This window comes from Haliaeetus albicilla, chromosome 2 (assembly GCF_947461875.1).
Source record: "Haliaeetus albicilla chromosome 2, bHalAlb1.1, whole genome shotgun sequence".
NCBI lineage: Eukaryota > Metazoa > Chordata > Aves > Accipitriformes > Accipitridae > Haliaeetus > Haliaeetus albicilla.
In genome coordinates this window covers 47126169-47152126 of record NC_091484.1, presented here as the reverse complement: position 1 = coordinate 47152126, position 25958 = coordinate 47126169, and the positions used below count along the sequence as shown (strand labels likewise).

The following is a 25958-nucleotide window of genomic DNA, read 5'->3' as shown; positions in this document are numbered from 1 at the left end:
TTACTGACACTCAGAAGGTAATTACAGCTTTGTGTATAAGCACTGGAGACAATTTGGAGTCAATTGAATAACTGAAGTAAAGAAGCTGAAGGAAAGAAAGCACTTTCAACACCTTGTTTTTTAGAATAATGAGGTATGAAGAAACTGTCACCTCACCTGTATGAGAAAGACCTAAACTCTGCATTCCTCTCTACAATAAGGTTAAATGCAGTCAATTTCAGTCTGCTGTTTCAGTAGCAAAGGAGGACATTTTTCACATGAATCATGCAAAAAGAATGTTTGTTTCTTTATAATTTTATTCAAATTTCAGTAACCCTCGAATTACTGTGTCCTGTGGGCATAAATACTATTTAGATAAAGCGGAATGCTATGACTGTGTCTAAGCATGTAGAGTTTTATCCGTGATTGCTCATGAAGGCTGGGATTTGTCTTCCTGCACAGAGAAACATTAGATGCCACTCTAAAACTATGAATCTGAATTAAGTTGTGGCAAAATTACTCCTAATTATAGGACTAATTTCCCTATGTGTACAACTTTGTATCCTCTAGCTGCTCAGGCCTACATCCCAAGCTGTTGCATCTCTGCAGGCTCATCTAGATGTCTAAGCATTCTTAAGCATGCAAGGTGCTGGCAATATTGTCCAGCAATCCAATTAATTTTTTACTTTTTTTCTTCCATCTTCTGACTACTTCGCTGCACCAGATCCCGTAGAGAAGGGGCTGGAGTTCAGTAGTATTGCAAGGTGCCTGTGTGCATTGTCTCTTCTCAAATCCATTGTAGACTAGCTGGTTAAAACAATGATGAGAGGAAGCATATTACCCAGGGAAAACAGCTGGCCGGTATGTTGGCCTAGTGGCTGTGTAGTCATGGGAAATCACAATGGTATTACGTATTCGCACTAAGGGGCACACACTGAGCCAATATTGATACATTCCGTGCTGGTACAAGAGCTTCTTAGACATGATGATTCTTCCTTTTGTGAGTAAGGATGTTTTCTTTCCCTATATTTTTCCCCACAGCTTTTTCCCAATCTCCATGACGGCCTGAGTCCCAGTCTGTCTCACAGCTCTAAACAGAAAGCTGTCTACCAACCACAGGCAACCAGTGTGGACAAGTCTTATCCTAATTTTTTCTGTCTTCTGGCCTGAATAATGACTTTTGGATTACAGGCCTCTTAGTGACTCAGACTCAAGAGGGGCAACTCGCAGTGGGAGGTGAAGGAAAAAGAAAAGCTCATCTTTTCCTGAGACAAGTCCTGCCATGCTCGGCATCCAAATCACAGAAGCCCTCTGGACAATGAGTGGATTCTTCCAAGACAAGCAGCAGCCACCATTCAGCTCTGCCTGCAACTTCTAATGCTTCTTGTTCAGCCTTCATGAAACTCCAGCTATATGCCAGGAGAATGTCTGCCTGTCGCCAACCTTTGATGGCAGGAAGGAGGTGACAACCAAAGTAACACAGGCTCCACAGACTGAAAACAGCAAAGCTCAAGCAGCATCCCACCGTTGTTTAATGGACAAGTGATTACTAGCTCACAGCACAGGGTTCTGGACAAGCTGAATAGAGAGGCATGAGTGCCTTCTCAAGTGTCTTCAGCAGTTGGTGCTCCAAGCCTAACCAGAGATATCAGTAGAGTATGCTTAAGCAGTGTGAGCGTGTGCTCCTAGCATGGACAGTCAGCAGTTATGGCCAGGTCCCGCCCATGTTACACATTCAAAACCAGCTTAGGTTTACTATTTATTCCTCAAATCTCTGGTTCTCCAGGTTGGTAACTTCCCATGTGATTCTGATCCTTTGTCTGCTCATGACCAGGAGAATAGGTCTAAGCAATGCCTGGCATGTTTAAGATACAGGGGAGTGAGCAAGCGTCTGGAGACAGTAGTTGTGATCTTTGGCTTTGCAGACTATGAAATACATCCTGGATAGGAGACCTAGAGGAAAAAATGGCTTAAAGCAACTTGGTAATGCTCTGTCTTTATTTTGTGTGTTTCTAGACTGAGCTGAATAAGTGGATCAAGACACTTGATTCAAGTCCCCCTCCTTCAGAGTGGAGTGGATGCTCGAAAGTAGCAGTCGTGTGCTCTCTCTATGACAATGCTGCTTCACTTGATGATCTGTCCCAGTCATATCCAGGAGAGAGCTGATGTAGTGATGCTAGAAGTGGGATAGCTGTGTTTGGTCTAAAATCAAGCCTGGAGGTTCTGCTGTGTAAGAAGTTTTCCTGTTTTGCATCTCTTAAGTAGTTAGGTGTCTACTGAGCTGCAGGCAGGCAGTTCCAGTAGAGAACAAGAATGCTGGGAGAACTGGAGTCTCTCGAGCTGTAGTCAAGAGGTCATGGTGGTACTTCAGTGCGGGGCTTCATTACCTGCCTTTCATGGTACAGTTGTAAGTCCTTGTTTCTCTCTTGTTCTGCAGGATGGAGGATGGTTGTATGTAAAAGCTCACATGTTCTCCTCCTGTGAGATAGGGGTGGTAAGATAGGTCTGAATTCCCCCAGTTCTGGGGTCTGGCAATTGGGTAGGATATACAGCCTATCACATCTGGCTTTTTCTTCTGCTGAATCAGATTAAGTTACCTGTACATGTGTCTAGCCTAGAACTTTGCTTCTCTGAGGCAATTTTCATGTAAGAGCAAGTTTTGGGACGATGAGAGGGAAGGGATAGTTCTGACTTTTTCAGGTGTTACCTTCCATGTTTTTACTGCTTGGGCAGGTTGTCTCACAAATATCTAAAAGAGCATGTGTCCTCTAGGCAGAACCTATGTATCTTTATCCTTGAACTTCCTTTCTGTCTGTTGTGGTTTAACCCCAGCCAGCAACTAAGCACCACACAGCCACTCACTCCCTCCTCCCCCCTCGCAGTAGGATGGGGAGGAGGACTAGAAAAAAAAAAGTAGAACTCATGGGTTGAGGTAAGAACAGTTTAATAACAAAAATAAAATAACTAAAATAAACTAAAATAATTTAATAACAACAATAATAATTGTAATGAAAAAGTATATAACAAAAAGAGAGAAATTAGACCCAAGAAAAGACAAGTGATGCACAATGCAATTGCTCACCACCCACTGACTGATGCCCGAGCAGTGATCTGCGCCACCCGGCCAGCTCCCCCCAGTTTATATACTGAGCATGATGTTCTGTGGTATGGAATATCCCTTTGGCTAGTTTGGGTCAGCTGTCCTGGCTACGCTCCCTCCCAGCTTCTTGTACACCTGCTCGCTGGCAGAGAATGGGAAACAGAAAAATCCTTAACTTGTTGCTAAGTAGTGCTTATCCTACCTAAAACATCACTGTGTTATCAACATTATTCTTGCATGAAGTCCAAAACACACTGTACCAGCTACCAGGAAGAAAATTAACTCTATCCTATCCGAAACCAGGACACTGTCTAAACGGCAAAATTAGTAGCTGTAGACACAAACTTAGTCTAGTTCTTCCTCAGCACCTTAGGGGAAGTCGGTGAGATCCAGGAAACTTGTCTGAGGGATCTGAGGATTTGTTTCTAGGCTGTGCCTCTGGTATGGGTCTGGGAGAAGGTCCTGAGGCAGGAGAGGTTGTCTGGAGATTATTCTGGCGCTTCACTGAAGGTGCCCCGAGGATACACTACCAGGGCTGGTGGCAGCCTCTAAATGTTTTATATAGAGCTTCATGGAAGGGGCAGATGTTGCATGAAGCCCAGGATAGTGCTCACAATTTCTGGATACTGAACTTTTTAAAACCTCAACTTAGAATGTTTCCTTCTTCTGGAGTACCTGATGTATGACCATGAAATTTTACTGGTAGCGCAGTTATACATCCACATGTGGCCATCCAAATGTGGTTGCATATGGCTCCTAGATCACCACCCCGACTTGTGCCAAGGGATTTCCTTTAGAAATGAAATGGCTGTTTCTCTAATTCTCACACACAAGCTTTAGTAGAGACTTGCTAAGGAGAGGGTGAGATATGATGGCGTGGCAGAACATTTTTTAGCTTGTTCTTTGAATGTTTTTCCTAGAAGGTTGCCTTTTAAATGATACCAATGGATTTCTTCCCTAACTGAACATTTGAGGAAGCAGGTGAACACAAAGTATTCAGCAAGTGCTACAGAAAGTATCACATTTGTAAAGATATTAGTGAAGAACTTGCTAATAACACCGCTGCTTCTCTGAGCTCTAAGTACGCTGCTATTGCTTGAAGAGGTTACTTTTTTCTGTTCAGAGTGATCATAATGATTCATCCTTCCCCCTGTGGCATTTATGGATCCCTTCTGTCAGATCTCATTTAGATTAGATACACCATCAAATGTAGATATGAAGACAAGTTATGTGAAAAAAGGATCTCGGTTCAGCTCTTACTGGCATAGGTAAGTGACAGCTCAGAGGTTTCTGGGCTTAAGTCAGGCTGATGCATCTAAATCATTTAAGACTCTTAAACAATAATTGCTGGTTCTTCTTCTTAACTGTTTTCATGCATTCATAAGGGAAAATTCACCTACAGTTGCTATGAAATTAACAGTAAGCATGCAACCATATGAAAAAAGAAAAAGTGGTTCTTTACCTCTTTCCTCTAAGTGAGCTTTTAATTTTCTGGATGAATGCTTTTTCAAAAATACAACTTTGTCTTTCAAATTCCTCTTTCAAACTACCTGTTTTAGAAATGCTTCTCTTTCTTCCAACTCATTTCTCCTTCCTGCTGTGTAGTTTCTTGAATGCATTGTAAAAGCACTCATGCTGTGGTCACTCTTCCCTAGAGCAGTTTCCACAGCATTTTGTCTTTATATCACAGTCGTACCTCTGATGAGTCCTCGTTGCACCGACTGGGATTACTTTTTCAGTGTTTGTGGATTAAATTCTCATAGAGATTTCACTTTTGTCTCCAGGTGCTTCTATGAGCTGCAAGGATTTTTTGTCTCAGAATTCTTAAACACAGTATTTTGTGTAGAAATGTTCAGATACCTGCAATTTTGAATATTGCACCTTTTACTACTTGATTTCTTTCATAGGGCTTTAAACTGAACTTCTTTCTTTCTAAAACACGTCATACCCCTTTAAAATCCAATTAATGTAATTGAAAGTAATGGATTCCATAGTAAAGTGTACTTAAAACAGTGTTCAGCAAAGCCATTTTTGCTAAATAAAAATTTTAAGCTGCTATTTATTAAAGCATGTGGTATGGCAATCTTGTGAAAAGAATGAAATACATTATTACAATATATACAAGCAATATTACTGAATGAAATATATTTGTACATACATACAGGATGTACAGAACTTAATTTCTTATCTGTACAATTTAGTTTTCATTTATTTTCACATTTATTTTAAATGCCGACTAACACAGAGGAAAAGTGTCACACACCTAGCACCAGCAAATGGAATACACTACGGAAGTTATAGTCAGTTATTACATTTCATATATAAACCCATACGGTGAGTTGATGTTATAAGAAATAAATGTGTCTGTTAAAGCTAGTCTTATACTTTGAAGTTTGTTCCTTTCAGATTTTGATTTCATAATTTAGAACTTGGTCCTGTAAAACATATGCTGAAGTACTCCCAAGTGAAACCAAGGACTGATACTTTTCAAAGTATCTGTGACAGATACTAGACTTCAGTGCTCTATAGAAGTATTACTGTACCTGCCTAAATTTAAAGATGCTTACCCTGTTGTTTTTGATCTTTTCCTGTCAGTTTAATTATAGTAGTATTCTTTGAACACTTACTCAGTGATATTTTTTTTTTAACGTAGATAAGTTAAATATGTTTTTTCTAATAATCTTCGTAGAAAGCTAGGGTTTTAGCTCAAAGCAAAGACTGCACAGATTGAGAATTTTATCTGTGTTTTCAATCCACAAAGACCTTTTGAAGAAAACAATGACGACACATTACCTATATAGCAAAGCTCTTAGATTTGTTTTGTGAGTTTCAGTTTTCTTTTATGCCTTTTCTTTGCGTTTTAATGATGAATATGAGTCATATGAGATGAAGGAACCCTTTGACATTCTTATGTTTCAGCAACAGTGGAAGTGCTGTAGTCAAAGAAAAAAAACCATAGATGGGGGAAGGCAAATCATAGAATTTGGTGACATCAGTGGGCAGTGTTGAAAAGAGAGGATTTTTAAAAATCAGAGTAATTAGATTGATGGCTGGGGAGCACATCTAAACAGGACCGTCTGTTATATTATTAGCAAATAAAAATAAGTATATAGACAGATATCTGAAAAGAAATTAACAGGAATATACAGATTTATTCCTATGCCGTAGATTGACATAGGTCGACATAGATAACCAGACAAAGTCTTATCTTGATCCAAGCTGATGAGAGAAGCTCAGGTTGAAAGTGGTGCTGGATGAACACCTGGGACACTCAACCAGTTGGATGCATATCATCTAGGAGTGGGAATGTGCCAGCAAAGAAGGGGATTATAGAAAGTTGTTAAAGATTGATCTGAGGAAGAAAAATATCAAAATTAATTGATTGTGGGTGATGCTGAAGTTGTGTAAAGAAAGAGGTACATTGGCAAGGTAGTCGCTGAGGCTCTGTAATGAGATTACAGAAAATGGTTAACATATGAGGAAATCTGTAAATTTAGAGGGAAAGCTGACACACAAGTTTGGTGGTAATATTGGCGCCTGGGGAGAAAGGCATGAGTAGATGGGCAAATTGAGGTGATGAGAGGGAGCATCTGAATAGTAGGGTGATGACTTGTATAGAAGGGCTGAGTTGATGGTAGCCAGTTTGGGGGCTGTTTTGAGAGGATGGGTCTAAAATGAGCATGAAAAGGTAAGTTTTGAAAGATAAGCTAATGTTTCATTTATGCTTGAAGAATGTTCTGATATTGTTGTGGGGATGTCAAGCTGTGACATGCTGGAAGAATCTGGTTTAAGAGTCAAGACTCAGTACAGGTGATTAGTTGGAGATTTACTTTGGTGTAAGATAGATGTACAGAGAACTATTGAACTTGGAGATGCTACCAGTTCAAGCTAGCTCTTATCTGAAAAGACTGCATTTTAGCCTTCTGTATGTTTGAAATACATATTACAATATAGGTAGGACCTGATCTTAAGCATTTCAGTATGTTGACAGCTCAAATTTTTCTTTTTTTTTTTTTTTCCCCCTCTTGTTTTTAATCATACTGTTAACTTAGAAGTTTCTGACCTTGATACAACGCTGATACACTGATTAAGTCTTTAATGATGTTGATAGTAACAGGTTCGGGTTTATTCTGTGTTCTGAATATATCCTTTAAGTATTCATTATTAACCTAATCAGATTATTTGTAACAGTCAGTTTACAAACTATGTTTTTAAGTGCCAGCAAGATGTACTTGCATTTAAGCGTGGGTTTGGGTTGGTTTTTTTTGGGGGGGGACTAAAGTAGTTCCTTTTTTGGTGTTAGCATTGCAAATATTAAACTTGTCCTTCCTTTTCTTATGTAACACAGGTGTATCAGCAATTACTTTTCTGTTTCTTTTTAGAAGCAGTTAGAGGCAAAATGGGGGTCAAATATTGCACTGTAATTGAATAAGAGCCTGGCTTTTTTCTTCTCTGTGATTATGCAGCACTTTTTTTTTTTTTTTTTGGTGAAGAGTAAGGTATGTGCCTAACTTCATGTTCATGATTAATTTAATTGATTGTTTTATGGATGACTTGGAACAAAGTTTGCCCTTGTTAGATCAAATCTTTAAATCTTACAAAGAACATGCATTGTAAATGTGTGCACAGTTGCATAAATGCAGCTAATGAGTCCCAAGAGGCAGCTAAAGACCACAGCATTGTGAATAGATTAACCTGTAGTGAGCACATTGACCCTTTCCAAAAATTAGTCAAGTTTTTATTAACATTAGGCAAACTCCTTTGAAGGCTAAAGTGAGTCAACGCAACAGGCAGTATGTATAGTATGGAAGATGTGGGAGATACAGGAAAATGGAATATAAAAATAAAGAGATTGAGTTTAACTTACTGTGCGGCAAATGATTGGAATTTGTAAGCGTAAGGTAATTAACTAGTAATGGATTTAGTGTGTCTGAACAGGAGAACCAGAGTAAATTCTTTCACGCCAAGCTGCCGCACTGTTTGCTTTTTTCACAATTTTAGTCTGACTATCTACTGCACTACCATAGTCAAAGCAACCTGTATGACCAACCCAGTGTTAGTCGAGTGATGTGGCAATCCCAGGCAGAGTGGGTTGGATTGCTGAAGAAGTGGTGTTGAAAAACCCTTTGGAACTGTTGATAGCAGTCACTGAGTACCAGCTACCTCTCGGAGCGTTAGTTGTAGCTCTGACTTCTGGAGTACCTATTGTGGCCAGTGAAAGGAGGTCTCTATAAGCTATTCTTTAGTCATATTTGTGCAGATACTTCACTGAATATTCCTAATGGTATTTTCAGAAGAATTGGAGGTTGGAAGAGGGCTGTGACTGCAGCAGGTTATGTAAATGACAAGAGACTAAGGAGGTATGGGATAAACAAAGAGAACTGAGGATCAAAAAGCCACTATGATTTTACAGTGTGTGAACTGGAGAGGAGACAATGCTATAGAATAAGACGTGATTAAGAAAAGCTCCCTAAAAGTAGGCCTAAATATGGCCAGTATTCTGTTGTGTCTTAATCTCAAAAGAGCTTTTACGTAGGAAACTTGAAATGGCATTTGAACTATTTTTGGTTTCAAAACAAACGGATTACTACTGAATACCTGAAAGTGATATGAAGGGAATGTGTTGCTGAAGACTAAAGGCTGGTATTCCCTGTAACATTTTTTTCTTTTTCTCTCTCTCTCTTTTTTTTTTTTTTTTAAAGAAACCTGTGTATAACACCTATTTTCCTTCAAGTCTTCACTTGAGTTCCTTTTCCACTCCCCAAGTTAATTGGGTATTGACTTGATGTAATGACAGACTAAGAAATTTAGGATTTCAGATAGCTGACCCAAACCACAAGACACTTTCCAAAATACTGATAGTAAAATTTAATTGGTTCAGTGTATAGAAGAACAGTTTTAGTGGTAAAAGTGTCTGAACAAGCGATAGCTTTACTGATGTAAATACTACTTAATCAGTGCTGCCTGTGTATTTAAAGGGATGGAGGAAGGGAGCAGGCTGTAGCACAGCTGGAGGAATGGAGCCACACAGTGTTTAGATTAACCTAGAAAGCAAAAATCTAAATGCTGTATTCTTCTGGACCAAATTGTCCAAGAATGGTGTGCAAACCAGAAGGAGAGTAATTTTTCTTTTTGGCAGCTCTTAACATGTCTTTCTAGATGGAAGATAGAACGTGCTGAAGGTTGATTTCCTTTGTGTGTCCTATTCTTGTCTTTTTCTACTTCTCAGCTTAACTGTCCAGACCTGCTGCTTTCACCTGACCAAAATTAGGTGACCAGCCTTCCTCATGTTATGGGCTGCACACCAAAATATTAATGTGTCTAGCAAGCATAAGATCTAGGCCACGGGTGCTCTGGGAGTGGCTTGCAGGCAGGAGACAATGCTGCTTCCATTGAGTCCCACCTACCACATCACTATAGGATGTAGCTGATTTGGTGAGGGCGTGCAGACTGCAAGCTCTCTGTCAGCAAAATGTGCTGTTCTGCTTTCTTCTATAGCTGGAGGGTTCTGCTTGTGGACACAAGGACTTCAAGAAAATATTAGAAGAGTTTTTTATTTCTTTCCTCCCCACACCCCAACTTTTTCACAGTGGGAGCATAAGGTCTTGAGTAGTGTCATTGAAACCTTGGCTTGATGTGAGTAAGGTATGGTGTTAGTTAATTCAAGTTTCCCAACTTTACTTTTTTTGTCTTAGTATTTCACAGATTAATTTCACATAAGCTGTCTTTGAAGGTTGTATTTTACATCTTTTATCAGCAGGAATCCTTAATTCCCTTCTTTCTTAAATGTTACTGTAGTATTTTTTTCCTTGTGCAGTCAGTAAGAGAGATTGCAGATCAGTTCTGACATAGTGTGTCAATTAGATTTCCAGTGTGGGGAGAATCCTCCCCCAACAATAAGGTCTTTGGAATGACGTATTTTTACTGTGCAACCTTAAAACAATTCTTATTTTTGCTATTGTGCTGAATGCACCTAGAATTTTGTGTAGATGCAGCTTTTTGGTTTTATTGCTGGTACCTGCACACTCTATTATCCCTGAGAAAACAGTCGGGGGGGGGGGAGGGAGATGGGGATTAAAAAATAAAGCAAGCATGTGAAAGAAATAGACCAGTGCAGATGCTCACTGGACAATGCTTAACTGTCCACCAGAATTGCTATCATAGTCCCTTCTGCATTTGTACAGGCAGCAAAAGGAGTCTCTTGTCCTGGTAAGCAGTGGGAGGAAAGGTAGCTTTTGCTCTCTGATCTTTCTTTTACCAGGAGGTGAAGAGACAGTATAGAGTTTTGTCCATCAAAGTTATTAATAGTAACAAGTCTTTTGTGGCAATTAGTTTATGACAGTGTGTATTGATAGGGTTCAAGTCTTGCTCTGGAAATCTGAAGTAGGATGCAGACTAGAGTGCATCCACTAACACACATTAAACACAGCTGTTGGGTGAGGTTGAGAAGCACATATCTGCTTCAGCCAACGTGGATCCCTAACTGAAGTTTAATATCCTTATTTGTAGGAAGAGAAGGGATTTACACATATCTAAAAATGGCTTTTTTAACTTTTTTTTGTGTTGTCATTCAGTAATGAAGGCTGTAACCAAAAGAAAATCTTTTAAGGTCTACTTAGTGCAAGAGACTTCTGGCTTGGGAAATCCTTAGACTGTAAATCACTGGAAGAGTAAACTTGGGAGATGTCAGTATGCACTTTTTGTGGTTTTGTACACTTTATGTAAGCATCAGATGTTGTGGGAGATGCAGTTCTGGCTGAGATAGACCCACAGCATTTTCTCATGTATACAAAACAATTTAGAATGAAGAACTTGATGAGAATTTATGAAGTCGTAGATCTACCTGAAATAAAATTGTGGTGTTGCTTTTACTTTTATGTCCAGAGTACGCAGGGTGGCTGCTTATATTCAAGACCTACAGTTTGATATAAGGTAAGATGCAAATGCCCTTCAAACGATTTGTTTTTTAAAGTGAGGTAGTGATCCAGAGATAATGAAGACAACCAATGTCTTTCAATAGTATATATCGTAATAGAATCAGAACGAGGTTATTTCTTAGGCCAATATCCTAAACATTAATAGTGGAAATAACATTTCCACCACTGAAATAAGCTCTAGAATTCTATAATGTATTTGTAATGGGACTGACTGATCTCATTTTGAGAAAGCAGAGCTGTATCTTTAAATGCCTCTTTTTTTAACTGGGGTTTTGCTGTGGCAGGGAAACATTAATAGTACATATTTTTCATCAAAGCAGCTGCTGTAGTCTGTAATGCATTTTCTTTGGCAGATGCCTGCATTTAATTGTGACTTCCGTGCCTAAACATAGGTAATGAAAGCCTCTCCATCCCGAGAAAAAGGTGTCTTTCTCACTGACAGTATTAGCAGATGTTCCTGACTTGAAAAAGGTATTGTATTATTTGAGGAAAAAACTATAATTTTTCTTTCTGAACCTCTTACCTAATTCTCTTGCTATATGAAGTGCATCGTGAAAAAAAATAAGTTTCTAGTGAGTTATCAGTATCTCTTACTTTTCCCTACCACAGTTAGTCAGAAGACTAGAAAAAGAGCAAAGACAGAACTTTTTCTGGGTCTTGGCACATTGACTTTTTTGTCTGCTTGTGAAGATCTTTCATTTTTACTAAGATAGGATAAAAAAGCGTGAAACTTTCAAAGAGGCAATAGATACCACTTTTTCTTTTTTGTCCTGAAATTGAACCATGTCAATAAATATTTAAGTGTTGCGAAACTGAAGTAGTAGAATGTCAGAACATTGCTGTAGATTTCAGCAGGATCGAATTTTTATTATTGCATTATATATACATATATTTTCCACTTCCCCTGAAAATGCTTTCCCCCTGCTGAAATGGAGATGTTTGCTGTCTTGCTCTATTTAAACATCAAAAAGGTACATGAAGCTGTGGGTTCTTTGATTTGCCTACTGCCTGAGTTGCCTTGCACCTCTTTTTTTAATTTTCCCCTGTGTTCCCCCCACCCCTCCCAGCTGATGCTGTCATACTTCCATTTATTTCTGAATGGAAATTCTGCATTTCTGAACACCATCATAACTTTTACTTACTGCTTCTTTTCCTTGTCTCTTTATTGTAATAATTGACTATTTTAGCTGAAGACATATCTTGGGATAAAGCTCAGTTTCTTAGATCATCTTCTGGCAGCCTAGCAAATTCTCTTAACCTTTTCCATGTCCTCTTCTGTCTGCTGTTCTGTTTTTCAGCTTCGGTGTTATTTTTCCTTGACTGGCTGCAACTGGGTCTTTTTACCTGCCTCTAAGAAATTGGGTTTCTTCCTACTTACACTAAAACAAAAAAAAGAGGGGTTGAAAATGTAGCATGCCTGCTTTATAAGGCTTTGTGAGTGATAATGAGACACATGCATTTTTTTGATCTTTCTAGGCATTAAAAAAAAAAAAGCTTTGTAAGGTGATTGAACAATGTTAATGGACTAATGCAGTACATGTGTAGCTGCAGCATCTGCAGAGCTATTTCTTAGCACTGAAAAGTGAAAAGGCTGTGTGCTAACTTCTGTCAGCATGGGTTCAATTGTGTGCTTACTGTATTATTTGTTGAGGTTTTTTTGTAGTAGTGTTAGAAATACTATAAATTACTGATAAGGCTTTTCTTTGGTTCACACTGGTAGCTGTTTCATCAGTATTTAGCTGTTTCATCACTATTAAACCTTGCACCAACATCTATAATAATTTTAAATTTTTAGCAGAAGCATCAACTGATCTTTCTTTTAGCATACTTAAATTAAAAAAAATAAATATGTGAACTTGGAATGAATGGTTTGGTTGGAAGGGACCTTTAAAATTAATCTAGTCCAACCCCCCTGCCATGGGCAGAGACATCTTGCACTAGACCAGGTTGCTCAAAGCTCTGTCCAACCTGAATTTGAACACTTCCAGGGATGGGGCATCCACAACTTCTCTGGACAACCTGTTGCAGCGTCTCATCGCCCTCATCATAAAAAAATTTCTTCTTTATATCCAATCTAAACCTACTCTCTTGCAGTTTAAAACCATTGCCCCTTGTCCTGTCATTATAGGTCTTGGTAAAAAGCCTCTCTCATCTTTCCTATAAGCCTCCCTTTATATATATTGAAGGGCTGCAGTGAGGTTTCTCTTAACTTATTCGTACAAGATAATATCAATTCCATGAAACCAATTCTTCATTTTACTGGGAAGTTGGGTTGTGGACTAGTGCTGAAATAGCTAAATACTCAGTAACTGTCTTCCTGTGGGCAAGTAGGTTACTTTTTATTGTTATTTTATTTTCAATTGGTTACCTATGTCACTTATTTTCTTAAATTTTATAATTGACTTATTAATCAGAAAAATCTTTAGTCACAAATCCTGGTTATTGCTTCTTAGTCTTACTCAATCTTTTGCTAGACTAGAGATCCCTGAAAAGAAGGCTTATGCTACATTTGCCTGATTGTTGTTTTTTGAGCCTGAAATGACCTGAGATTTGGCTCATTCGGAATTTGAGTGGGTTTTGAAAGGAGATGACGTCACTACACTCATTTCTCGGGAGACCTCATCCGGTTTTACGCAGGCTATTTTAGCCACAGGTTTATGGTTAGGGATATTTATGTTCATGAGGAAAGTAGCTTCTTCCAGCTGTGGGACAATGTAGTTGTTCTATAATTACTAGTTTTAAGCTCAAATTTCATATTGCCAATAAAGTGTAGTTGAATTCGAACAAAGAACTTTCTCATTGTGAATGTCTGTGCCTTTATTTAAGGTATCTGTGTCTTATTTAATAATTTTAATTGTTTAGTAGTTAATTAGGTTAGGCATTTTCCACTAGGTAGGGCATATTTTTTTGCTGTTCTGCTTGCTTTCAAACTTTGTGTTAGATTTTACTTTGCCATAACTCTCTTTAGACAAATCTAACGATGAAGTTGTCCATGTGTTCTACAGTCAAGAGGAATTTGATCACCATGCTATTAAAGTTTAAAAATAAAATAAAACAAAAAATATAGTAGTATCTTTATACTAAGTTGCAAAACCATAGATATACTGGAAAATATTTCAATGTGACGTTTATTTACCAGTCTCTGGTATGGCATGCATAATATCATCAAACATAATGATGCAGCTTCTGTTGAAACTTGTTTCTAGTTGAATTTGCAATATGGTTGGTGTTGTAACAAAACAAAAGGTGTTAGGTATCTGTGATGAGGAGCCTGCAGCAGGAAATCTGCAGCTGTATGAGCTGTCAGGGACTGTGGACAGGTTGTTGGGACTCTGCCAGTAAAAATAACATAAAATCTATTCCTGTTTGTGCATCTGGATTTACTTGCTACAAGAGTTTGGCAGTAAATCCAAATGTAACACTGTAATTTTAATTATTTTTTCTTATGCTTCTTGCCTGTTGTGGGAAAAAAACCCCAACAAACCAACCAGTTGATTTGATGTGCATTGGGTCTTTTTTTTATTTTTTTCAATTTTTTTTTATTTTTCAGCCCTCAGACACTGAGTGAGAGTGGACAAGAACTTGGTCGGAATGGGGGTTGTGTTGTTTTTTTTGCCCTCCTGCACAAGACTTATGTTCGATGACCTTTATGAATGTCATTAGATTTTCCCGTTGTTTTGCCCTAGTGCTATTGCTAAATGATAATATGCACTTGCAGCAGAGGTCAGAATTTTCTCCAAAGTTCTGCTTTATGAGTTCAATTCATCAGCCAGGTGCATTAGTAAGACTCTTGTATTGTGGCTGGCAAGTTCCTGTGTGAACGATGTGTTATAATACTAACTTATAAATTATCAAAGATAGTGTTTGTTTATTTTTTTTTTCCCCAGTGACATTGGTGAAATCACAGAAAACTAATAGTGCATGAAAATGATTTTCAGACTTCTACCTGTGATCTGGTTTAACTGCCTGATGCAGAAGGTCTGTTTTCTTGGTTTGTATTCCGCTGCTGAAAATGCTAAAGCATTAATCAAATTTCCATGTATTATGTAGTCCCTGCTGAACCATACTCTTAACAAATGTCAGTTTTAATCCTAAACTAGTCTTGTGAAGACAAATAAAGCTCTACTGTAGAGAAATCCACCATCAAAGGACATTCAATGTAAATGTTCTTCAAAGCATCAGCTTTAGTGAAAGGTTTATTTTGTTGTAATACAAGCTCTACAAAAATTCTTACTCATCAGACAATGCAAATAACTGCTTAAACAATTAAAGACTCTGTGGTAATAGTTCTATAGACATTGAAAAGCCAAAATTGAAGCCTAATGTATGTAGAAGCTAGTGTAAAAAAAATTTGCCCAAGCTTTGATAAAAATCAGTGACAGCAAATATAAAATTTTTTTATGGTGAGTTTATATACAAAACCTCAGCTTATATGTTCTCTGGCCATCCATATGCTTTTCCTGAGGAAAATTTGACTGAAACTTGTTTTCAATGAACAGAAAAATATTTGGCTGTTAACTAAACAACAAAAGCTGAAGAATTCTTGATGGCAAAACCAACAAAAATCCTTTTGCTACTAAGCAGATAAACCCACTTTTCCATTGTAGATTTAAATGAAACTTTTGAGTTGGCTACTTTTCATGCATGAAATAACATTGGACAACATCTCACGTACAGTATCACAACCATGAAAAAATTCCACGTAGAGCTTGCCTCTACTTCCTGCGAAGCTTGCTAACAATGTGCCTATAGCCCCTCTCTTATGTTGATTCTATTGTTAGTCTGACTTCATCACTTTATAAAAAGCTTTCTTGGAGTACAGGTGTCAATCCCCACTCATCATTGTGCTTTGTGCCTGTACTAAGCCCTGTGTCCCCCTCTGCCTGGTTTGCTGGCAGAGGTTCCAAGTTCCTTGGAGGAGGAACTCCTTTAGGTGCTACCAAAACACAAGATGGTCTTCTTGTTACCCAGGGCCTCTGTGTGCCATGTAATGGAAGTAGCTGACTGCTTTCTGTAGGTGATCACCATGGTTCCTGGCTTGTGTTCTACCTATTTGTAGATGCTTATCTTTCTTTGTATTCTTGGGACTCTTGACCTACAACGAAGTTGTCCTGAGTTTGTATTTTGCATGTCTTACTCCTGTGTCATATTTATTTTTCTGGAAAATTTGCTGTCTAGTGGAAGTTAGAATTACCAAAGATCCAAATATGCCTGTGGATTTAAAGTTCTCTGCTTTATATATATATATATTTTTTTTTCAAATACTCATTTCTCAAGTTTATATCTTAAGGCTGATAAGCAATAAAATTCAGAAAACATTATTTAATTTTTTTTTCAAAAACAGTATCTTGTATTGTAAGTGGCTTAGACTTTCTCAAAATCAAAAATATATGTAATTATAAAGAGGACAATAATTTAACTGTAAATGAGGTAACACTTGTACAGCATTTTGAACATGCCTGTGTCACTGAAGGAAGGCATCCAAGACTCGATACTCTTTCTATAGGGGGGAAGGTGGTACGCATGAGACACCAGAAGGTCATGTTTGAGACCTGTATTCCACCATCCACATGAATGTGCTAACTGAAGACCATTGAGGCATGGTGCAAGAGCTCTTTTCCATCTTTTGATGTTTCAGAAAGGTTTTGATAACTTTTAAATGTCCATTAAATAACAGAGTACTGAATGCCTTGCTAAGTGGTTTGAATCCTGGATGGGATATCTACATCCTAATATAATGGAAGTAGCAACAGTGGTTCTGGAGAAACCATGGATGGCTTTATAGCCTCTGTGGAAGGGCTGGAGAGCAGCAGAATATTATGATGGTTCACCTTGAGGTTTGTCTGGATTCATCCAAACAAAGTGTCAAAGCAAAGCTTACAGAGACATATTGTGCTCAAAAAATAAGAACTGTTTGCAAATCAGGTTCTGTTGAATATGGTTATTTGTGCTAATAATCTATACATATACATATCTAACATGAATTTGGGTTTTTCAAGGGTATTTAGCTGTAACTTCACTCTAGCCTTTCTGAAGGCAGTGGTGATAATCCCAAGTGTTTATATGTATCTTTATGATCACATCAGTGTTTAATTGTTATATATTGAGGAAGGTTTCAGTGAGGGAGAGAATGTCCTTTTGTATTAAAACCAGAAAAACTTCATTGCAGTATGTCCCAAGTGAAATGAATCCAAACAATTATACCGAAAGTAATTGTTTGGTGGTTCCAAATAAAATTTTTATGATGTCTGAGGAAGTTTAAACATGAAGCTGCTCTTTTAAATTTTTCTTTTTTTTTTTTTTTTCTTCCTTTTAACTTAACCAGCACATACCCTCATGCTTCCTTTAAGAGCTGAAAAGGAAAGCAAGACTGAGTCCTTCAGAGGGTAATTCAGAACCCAGGTCAGCTGTCTGAGATTCCCTTTGGAGGCTTTCTCTTATAGATAAGTAGTCAGTTCCTGTAGAGCCCAAGACAGACTCCCACAGGGAGGCTAATAATTCTTGTTTCCTGAGATGCATTTGGTTATTCTAAATAAGTATGAAGTTGCAGAAATGCAGAAGTGCATTTTTGTATGAAGCTTTGATGTTCTCATATGTTCTAATTACAAAGTCCCCCTGCTGTAAATATTCAGATGCTGTGCATCTCAGATTAATTTAAAACATAATAAATTAGATGTTATGCTGCTCCTTACTTGAAAAGATAGACTAAATAAGGAATAGGGGAAAATTGTGTCACTATCTAAAGTTCTTTATCAGTAGCTATATGTTAGTTGCCACACTGTGCAGCAAGGTTCAGTAGCAGCTGAAATATGATTCAGTTTAAGAAAAAAGGAGGGTGGTTGAGAGAAATTTAGTTTTCAATTGGTGAAAAGACAAATACAAACCAAAGCTGAAATACGGTTGACTACATATTAGAGGCTCAAAGGGTTTCAGAAGTGCTCTATTTAGTGTCTATTTCTTGTTCATTTGAAAGATCGTTTCTAGTTCTAGTGCTCTGAACTAGGTTGGGTTACCTGAACCCGTGGGAAAAGTTGTATTTTAATGACATGAATGGTAAAAGTTTACATGTTTACTTTTTTCTTCTTGTGTAAGACGATTTATTAAGAACGTGTGTTGGAGTGGTGTGTTTTTATTCTGTGTGTATGCATACATAGAATAAACAGTCCATCTCCTTCCCTCCTTCCTTCCCTCCGTCCTCTGTAACTTGTTGTTAATAGTTTTCATGGGTTAAAATTACATTTAATCTCATGCATTTTTAGAGAAATGGATGTTCTTGGACACACAGCAGGCAGAGATGGGTAAGAGTATGCTCTTTTGGTTTCAGTAGAGTTGTTTCCTTTCATATAACTCAAAAGTTGGTTTTGTGGTTTTTTTTAAATTATCAGTGAATAAGTTATTGATGATGATTGATAATAAATTATTGATTAATAAAGTCTTGCCTCCCTCAAATATCCCCTGAATTAAGCACAGTTTAGGTCAGTAGTGCAGAGCTCACAGTGCTCATGTAAGTCTCTGTATGTCTGCTGACGTTTAAATTTGCCTTTGCTCTCCACAGAAGTCCACTTAAAATTTTCCAAAGGCAAATTTAAGAATTTAGAAAGCATTTCTAAACTAGATGCTTGAGTTCTGTCTGAGACTTCCTTCCCAGGAGCTTGGATAATTAGTTTTAGTAGTGCTGGGGAAGAGAGGCAAAATAAAAGAAACTTAGAATTTGAGATTTCCTTCAAAATATCTGGGCTCTGTGATTTCTTGTAGTGGCTCACTTCAAATTTTTCTTTTTCTCAAAAAGCAGGCCATAAGACACACATGCTCTCCTTCAGTTATATTCATCTGGTGGAAGTTTCTCCATGCTCCTGTGTGTGGGCAGAGGAGTATACCTGGTTTCGAACTATCTACAAGGGCTGTTATTCGTGTGTCTTGAAGCAGAATGGCTGAGGCTGGAAAGCATCTCTAGAGATTGTCTAATTCAATCCCAATGCACAAAGCGCAGTCAGCTAGAGTAGGCTGGTCAAGGCCATGTCTGCTTGGGTTTTGAATATCTCCAAGGATGGAGACTACACAGCCACCCTGGGCAACCTGTTCCAGTGAAAAAGGTTTTTGTTTGTTTGTTTATTTCCTTATGTTTAACTGGATCTCCTCAGGTCTCTGATGGTATTTTTTTTTTTTCATTGCTAGCCACCGAACTTCAGTTTAGTAGTATCTTCCCTTGTGAGGTACGCTTAGGACACAGAGAAGCATTAACTTCTGATACTTCCATCCCTCTTTTCATCAGGCTTTGTGAAGAATCTGAGAAGTCCATTAGGTTTCCCTGGCTCCAGCAGAGTCCATTGGCAGGACTCTGGGAATGCAGGAGAGAACTCTTTCTTTCTGGAATTGCCTGTGTATGTTGATTAGTGATACAGTCTTGGCAGTAGTTATGTTTTACAATGCTGCAAGTGGCAGAAGTGATAGAAGTCAAATTTGTGCTTCAGTGACCTCCTAATTTTATGATTCATTTTCCCCTAGCAGAAGTTCTTTTTGTTTCCAAAATGTTTTTAAGCAGTACTGATTAAAATCTGGCATAATTAAAAAAAAAAAGAAAAAAAAGGTGGACATAAAGAGGCTAGCCTGTCTCGTATTCTAAATTTCTGCTATGAAAGCATCATACAGGCCAGTCCCTCACCTGGCGAGGTCCCTGCTACTGCCTGGTAGTACTTGATGCAGGATGAATCTTGCACCTCAGCTCTTCTTTGTGAGGGCACAGCTTGATGTGCACTCCTCTTGGCCCAGCCAAGGGGCTAGCGTGGAGGAGGGAGCCAGGACAACTTAAGCTGCAGCAGAAGTATTTCTGCAGCTGCGTGGTGAACAAGTTCAAAAACCTGATGAGGCTGAAAAAAAAGGTTGTTTTTAGCTAGATCATATTTCCAACTGGCTTCAATGGGAAACGGAGCAGAAGCTTGTGCCAATTTCTTGTAATTGGCATAGCAGAAGTCCAGCCAGCTGCTCGGCAGCACATTATTTAATCCTGATGATTGAGGCCTAAGACTCAATTTTGATGGAAGGCATCATCTCATCTTGCTTTTTAGAAATCTTGTTTGCTTCATCTTTGTAGTAGATGGTAAGTATAAAAGAGATTGACCAAATGGCTGTATGGCTCTTTTCCTTGCTTAAGAGAGCTTCAGAAAGGAGGATTTGTCTTACTGGACAGAAGTCTGAGCCTTCCCACTTAACAACAGCATGAGTAGTATGCTCACAGCATTCTCGAGGTATAAAACTGCTTTATATTGCATATGAGTAATGGGAAAAGTACAGTGATATAACTTACTCTTCAAAAGAAATAGCTATATGTTAGTAGTATAGCTGAGGATTCCTTACAGACTCTGTAAGACATACTTTTCTGTTAGGCACTGTGTCAAAAATGACTTTGATGGGGAAATATAAAGACTATGACAGTCCATAACTTGCTGCTAGAGTAGTTCTTTAGTACCGAACCTTCAAAGATATGTACTGCAAAATTGTTATAGACTTCAAAAAGTTTTTAAGTAGATACCTAATTAAGAATAAGATACCTGAATACCTTATTGTAAAATACTTAATCCTGCACTGAGCTCTGGGTACTGGAGGCTTTGCTGTGGAACCGCTAAATTCTCACTGAAAGCAGTTATATACCCTAATAGCTGTTGGGCTGGACTTTGATAGTGCTGCTAGTAAATCTGCATTGTACTTGCATGTAAAAGTCACATAGCATTATGCTGCATAATGTCCTGGTTTTCATCTAGCTTATTCTTATTTCACATTGGTAAACCAAATATAATAGAAATAGTATAAAAGGTCATATAGCCATTTGCTCTTTGAGCTGATGTCTTTAAGTCCTTTGTTTTTAGAATTCACACCAACATTTCTTAACAAGTATGATCTTATTTTTCTGCTTTTGCATATGCCAGCTCACTTCCTAATCAAATTTTGAAGGTTCATCTGAGGTTTGAAGGGTTGAATTTGGCATGCTGCGTTTGGCTTATGTGGGTGAAATTCACTTTAGTAAAAGTTCACTGTTATTTGTCTTCCAGTCTTTATGTTGTCATGCATTATTATTATTAATTTTTTTTTAGGATCTATAGCTTGATCTCTTTTTTTTTAATCCGATTTTCATTATATACAGTATGAATACCTATTCAAGATTTTTTTTTGGTAAAATATCTTTCATTTGAAAGGCGTATTCTTTTTTTAAACATCACATTTTTCATGTCCTGTAGAGAACAATTCTTGTTGTTGTATTGTTTTATTTATTTTTATTTTTGTAACCTTTCTGATTTCTTTTAATTGTGCTTTTTGCTAAACTGCTCATTGGACAACAGAGTTTGTACCAATTCTGACAGCTGTTTTGGATGCATAGTTTTTTAACTCACAAGCTGTTGTGAGAAGTGATTACTGTTCCTTTCTTGTGACATATGAGGTGAATGGCCCCTGGCATTTTGATCTCAATTCTAAATAACAATTTTGTTGATAAGTAACTGAAAGCTATTTTAAAACAATATATGCAGCAGACAATCCACTAGATGTGTTATTAGGGGTGCCAACCTGTCATGTTCAGAACTTAATGAAATGTATCACTCTATATTTTTATCTGCAAAATATTTGCATGATGATTTTCTAAACCCTTTTACAAATAGAGGTATTTTGGAGTTAGGTAAAAAATCCTCCTGGAAGAGAAAGATCTGGAAGATACCTCCAGGATGTGGTTTTGAAAAACGTGTGCCTATGGATTATTTTCAGAAGTTCTCATGAAAAATTCATCTTGGGGAAGGGGGAAATAGAAGTAGAAATATCTATTTCATCTCAATTCTGTTAATTTGTATTCATTGCATCCTATTTCAGAAACTCAATTCCCCCAAAATTTTTGAAGTATAGGCACAAGATAGAAAAAAGTTAGTCAGTGAATATAGTCTTGGGACAGCACAGTGAGAGATGGCAGTTTAAAGGAATGATATTAACTTGAAATGCTTAGTTGTGTTTGAAAACGTTATACCTATTTATAGTCATGAGAACCATAAGCTTTATGGTGGCCAGTGGGCATGAAGACCTACATTCCATCTTGCACTGTCTTCTGTAACAGTTTCAAAGATGCATCAATCCTTGGAACACATAACTACTGAATTAGCTTTGAAGAAAAAAGGACAAGGTTCATTGTTCTTGGGTGAGCAAATGCAAATCACTGATGTGTAGCGTTACCTCCAGTGATATATCTGAAGGTAGAAGTTAATTTGCTGTATGTTGTGCTATAGCCTAATATGCCAAGTTGATAATGAGTAAAGGATGAATTATCATCCAGTTAAAATGGAATGCCTTAGGAAGTGCATCTAGTCTATACTAAATCCTGGAACCACTTGCTGTACCTTAATATTGTCAAGATTTGACCGATCAGGAACTGTGTGCTGGTTTTTGTGAGTGGAGGTGGAGTACAAATGCAGCTCCCAAGGACTGTAGTACCCCACATGAAATTACAATGTACTGTGGCCAGCACTATGCTTTTTTCCTTTGGTTCAGTGCTAACATTAAAAAAATGTGGCACTGCAGTTCATAGTGTCTAATTTACTCTATGACATTCCTTCAGTAAAAGGAAAGAAATGAAGCATGTAAGCTTATCAGTAGAAGTGTATTTGAATGAGAGTGTCTGTGTTATGAATATAATTCTGTATATGGTGATGTGGAACTTTTCATGGTTCTAAATGTGAGCTTTGGCAATATGAGCCTTGTATCATATTTGCAAGGAGTTGTTAAAACTGAACCTGAACAACAACATTCAGCTTAGTGAAAGCTTTGCATTTACAAGAAATATATGGAAATAGAGTATCGGGCAGGATGCCAACCACCACTTCATAAAATGTAAGACTACCAGTGCAGTTGAATTTACAAAATTCCTTAACAGAAATCTTTTTATGGGGATCCCAGCAGAATGCTTTCTTACACAGGAGTTATTCTCAGTAGGTTTAACAGCAATGAATATTCAGTGCTGATGCTGTCTGTGGTGATCTTGAAAGGGAAAAATCCCTAACATCCACATCGTGTAATCACAGAGTAGCTGCGGTCGGAAGGGACCTCTGGAGATACCTAGTCCATGCCCCTTTTCATGGCTGGGTCAACTACAGCAGGTTGCTGAAGATGGTGTACAATCTCCGAGGATGGAGGCTCAACAAACTAGTTGAGCAGTCTGTTTCTGAGATGTTTGGCCTCAGTACAGTTAAAAAGTACCCTTTAATGTTTAAATGGAATTTCCCATATTTCAGTTTGAGCACATTGCTTCTTCTTTCGCTGGGCATCACTGAGAAGAGTCTGGCGCCATCTTCTTCACTGCTCTTTACCTAGCTGCTCTGTGATGGAGCACCTCCTTTTCCTCTGACCTTGGTGTTCTTTCTGTTTCTCACTTTTCTTCCCCCCTGCTGCTCTAATGTTTTTTGCCCTTAAATGTGTTTTCACAGAGGGTCTACTAACTTTGGCGATGGGCTAATAAGCTTTGGCTTGCGCTGGGGCTGTTGCAGGGCCGACTGGACCGGCTGTGACTGGCACATGGCAGCCCTTTACCTTCTCCCACAGAGGCCACCTCTGCAGCCCTCCCACCCTCCCCAAAGCTTGCCATGTATGTTCAGTAGACCCATTTTCTCTAGCCTGTTGAAGTCCCTCTGAATGCCAGCACAACCATCTGCTCTGTCAACCTCTCCTCCCCATTTTGAATCATCTGTAGAATTGCCGAGGGTATGCTCTGTACCATCAGCTGGGTCCTTAATGAAAAGCACTACTGGCACCAGTATTGACCCCTGGGTGCTCCATTAAAGTGACTGGCCTCCAGCTGGACTTTGGGCTGCAGATCATAGCCCTTTGAGCCTGGCAGCTCAGCCAGTTTTCAGCCACCCCGCTGTCCACTTATCTATCTGTATTTCACAATTTGTCTGTGAGGATGTTATGGAAGACAGTGCTGAAAACCTTGCTAAAGCCAACATAAGCAACATTCCCTGCTTTGCCCTCATCTGTGTTGCTAGTAATTTCATTGTAGAAGGCTATCGGGTTGGCAAAGTGTGATTCTCCTTCATAAATATATGCTGTTTCCCATCACCTTCCTGTCCTTCACATACTTGGAAGTTGTTTCCAGGTTTATTTGCTCCATCACCTTTCTAGAAATTGAGGTGAGGCTGACTGATCTGTAGTTCTCTGTATTCTCCTTCTTGTCCTTCCTGAAGACAGGAGTAATGTTTGCTTTCTTCCAGTCTTTGTGAATCTCCCTTGACAGTCATGGCCTTTCAAAGGTAATCTGAGAGTGGCCTTGTAGTGATACTGTCCAGCTCCCTCAGCACTCATGGGAGCATCCATCCCATCAGGTCACATGGACTTGTGTATGTCTAGCTTGTTTAAGTCTGCCCTAACCTGGTCCTCCTCCAAGGGTAAGTGTTCCTTGCTCCAGAAGAGCATGGAAGAGCTATGAAGCAGCTTCCTTCTACAGAGTTTCAGCAAGGTTGGTATCCACAATCCAGTAGTTCAGGATTGGTGGGACCGTTGTTTTGATGGAGTGTGGAATGTCAGTATTTGCACTGACAGGAGCATGCCAGTCATACTCACTGATCTCTCTCACTCTCACACACAACTATCCCAGTTACTTGCCATTGTCTTTATTGGGGTAAAAACCGAAGATTGGTTTGTGAGGTGAAAGCCTAGCTGTTTGAGTGTGCAGTCTGAACTGACTGCACATTCTCTGGTTGTACTAGCTTCAAATATCCACTTAGGTGGAAGCGTCTATACGAAGTGAGATTAGACAAAATTACAGTTTTAGCTATGGTGATTTTAAGTGTTTCCCTTAGAATATTGTCAAATCCTAATGCCCAGAATTTTCTATTATGTTTAGTTTAAATCTCTGCTGAAAATCCACTCCAGTAAAGTCCATAGTTAAGCATTAATACGCATTTCTTTACTTTCTTTGAGATACTGCATGGTCACAGCTGAGGCTGGATCCTGAATGAATGGACATCGGATTCACTGGAAAATGTTCTTCATGATCTGTGTAGCTGCTAGGATAGTAATGAGCTCTCTGAAATGAAGTAAAATTATAAAACTTGTCTAGCCTGAATTGTGCATTGGTTGTACTTATATTGATGAAACTGGGAGCTATATGGGGAAGTAACTTGCCTGCCTCAGTCAGGGTAAAGATGTGCCCAAATAGAGGTTTTGGATTAGATTATCAGTAGAGGTTGTTCAATTTAATAGCAATTCCATCTGATATTTGATGAGATTTGATGCATGAGGTAAGCAAGGGAAAGTAATTAGGATTTTTGTGAAGTATCATGAATTTTGGTTTTACAGATGCTGTCTGCTGGAGTACTGGATGTGTCCAAATATCATGCCTGTTCGAGCAGGCTACTTTCGAGGGCATAAATGCAGAAGTTACTTATCTAAATGTGTGATTGCCCTTTCTTGAATGATAGTGATGCTAAACTTAAATGATTATACTTGGTTAAAATGTAATTTACTATCTGAAATTTGGCTGAGCTCAGCTTAAAACTAAATGTGCAGTTGGTGGTTTAAAAAAAGTGACAAAAGCTGCTAAAATATTCAGCACTAAGAATATCTTTGACTACTTAGGTGCTTCAGGAGCAGTGGCTGAATAGGATAGTCACAGTCGTTCTAATGCACTACAACCTTCTCCTCTCTTCCATTATGCTGTTTATATCATGCTTGAATGAAAATATATTTTAGTTCCCTGAAAGCCTCTTCTCTGCAGCTTCAAACTTTCAGCAGATGGGAGTATTAGAGGAACATTTTTGCCTCTGCTTCTGCATTGAACTGAGAATGCCACAGGACTGTGAAAGGATTCAGCCAAATTGCAGAACCTTCCTTGCCTTACTCTAGAGCAGCCCACGCTATTAGCAGCTATCTTCATGGTGTCAGAGATGTCATTAGCTAGTCGTGGGAGACCCATT

At 38.4% G+C, this 25958-nt stretch overlaps 1 protein-coding gene across 3 annotated transcripts in view; it reads left to right on the top strand.

Annotated features, from left to right (window-relative positions):
- The window catches only part of HDAC9 (histone deacetylase 9), a 499915-nt gene that overhangs the window by 12507 nt on the left and 461450 nt on the right, over positions 1 to 25958 (top strand). The window contains exons 2-3 of one of the 3 annotated variants that reach the window (XM_069773846.1): positions 10964 to 11011; positions 11409 to 11487. The exons of the other annotated variants lie outside the window; for them this stretch is intronic. The gene's annotated coding sequence lies outside the window, so the exon portion shown is untranslated. The remainder of the gene's footprint in view (positions 1 to 10963; positions 11012 to 11408; positions 11488 to 25958) is intronic. 3 annotated transcript variants of the gene reach the window in all.